The sequence below is a fragment of the Halichoerus grypus genome, chromosome X (genome assembly GCF_964656455.1).
Source record: "Halichoerus grypus chromosome X, mHalGry1.hap1.1, whole genome shotgun sequence".
Lineage (NCBI taxonomy): Eukaryota > Metazoa > Chordata > Mammalia > Carnivora > Phocidae > Halichoerus > Halichoerus grypus.
In genome coordinates, this window is record NC_135727.1 from 14,911,835 (window position 1) to 14,913,459 (window position 1,625).

Here is a 1,625-nt window from a genome sequence, read left to right on the forward strand (position 1 = left end):
GTATCTGGATCCCGGGCTCTCAAAATTACACACCCTGTTGTGTAATTGAAGAAACATGCTTGGACACAGAGCGATGGGGTATGGACATGCGTTCAGCCAGGAAAGAGGCTTCTCAGGTAGTTTCACCAAGTGGCCTATTGATTGCCCTCTGGCTAAACAGCCACTGATTGCCCCCCGCACCTTGGCTGGAAGGATTTTGCAGGTCTTGTTGGACAAAGGCTGTGATGAGGAGCACTTGGTATTTTTCAGATAATCCAGAGCACCACGGAGTAAGCATGTTTCCATTTGGATGCACAGAAATATAATACTCTCCTTTTATGCATGTTCAGTCCATATTTGTGTCAGAATGATTTTTTTAAGATTTTATTTATTTATTTGACAGAGAGGGACACAGCGAGAGAGGGAACACAAGCAGGGGGAGTAGGAGAGGGAGAAGCAGGCTTCCCCGCGGAGCAGGGAGCCCGATGTGGGGCTCGATCCCAGGACCCTGGGATCATAACCTGAAGTGGAAGGCAGACGCTTAATGACTGAGCCACCCAGGCGCCCCCAGAATGATGTTTTAATGTTAAAATAAAGCCCCTGAAACTTACCACTATATTGTTTCTCTTTTATCTCTTGCCCCTCGGAGCCACAACATTCCATGGAATCCAGAATTATATTATCACAGCCCAACTTCCTTTTGTTCGGGCAGAACACATTGCAGTTCTCTGGAAATAGTGCAATATTGTCAGCGCCAAGCTCCTCCCCCCGTGCAACCCCCACCCTTCTTGGTGTCATAACTTTTCATGAAGAGTTGCACTGGGACAGAATGTGTGTATGTAACTAGTTTGCAGCCTTTGCGAAAGGGGTTTGAAGAGTGCCTCACCCATCTGTCATCTCCCCGAGGCTCCTTGCTTTATCTCAGTCGATGACCAGGATGTGACATTTTCACAGAGGCCGGATGACCACCTTCCAGTTCTCACAGAGCAACACCGTGTTATGCTGCAGTTTTTTCCCCTGATGTCCAAGATAACACCTAAGCCATGAACATTTTACTCCCTTCTGGAAATGCAGCCAACCCACGATCCACACAGAGGCAACCTCCAGCTGGGAAAGCCACTCTTGTCTCAGAGTATGGCGATGAGTCATGAGAGCTTACAAATGGCAAAACCAGGTGTCTGGGTTTCCAGATGATACTTAAGGATCACCCTCACATCACTGGGACTTGAGGGGGATTGAGCTCCAGCTCGGGATCAACTGCAACAGGGAAAGTGTGCAGGCGTTTCTGATTTTCCTGTTGCATTCTTTCAGACAGCCAACTTTTACAGAGGGTAGCCACATGATCGGAGCTTGGGATTTCACTTGGCCACAAGCCATCAGCACTAACACATGTGAAGGACTCCCAACACCTCCACTGTGCATGGGAGCTTTTTCAGGCTCTGTGATGTCTGCTTCTCAAGCTTCTGGGAGTGAAAGAGAAAAGAACAGAGGGACCTGAACTCCAACAAGTGCCCACTCACACACAGGTAGGACATTCTGGAAGCAGGCCAGGCTCAAGCATTAGGTAAGTTCTCTAGGGTAGCAGACTCTGACCCCTGCTGGTCCCAACTCCACCCCTCCGACACCCAGGTCAGCCTCCAAGCCAC

General features: G+C 49.2%; 1 long non-coding RNA gene across 1 annotated transcript; it reads left to right on the forward strand.

Annotated features, from left to right (window-relative positions):
* The first annotated feature begins 215 nt into the window (after positions 1 to 215).
* LOC144380468 (uncharacterized) lies at positions 216 to 589 on the forward strand. Its single transcript, XR_013444631.1, has 2 exons — positions 216 to 269; positions 383 to 589. It is a non-coding gene; the product is annotated as an uncharacterized LOC144380468 (long non-coding RNA).
* Positions 590 to 1,625: the final 1,036 nt, after the last annotated feature.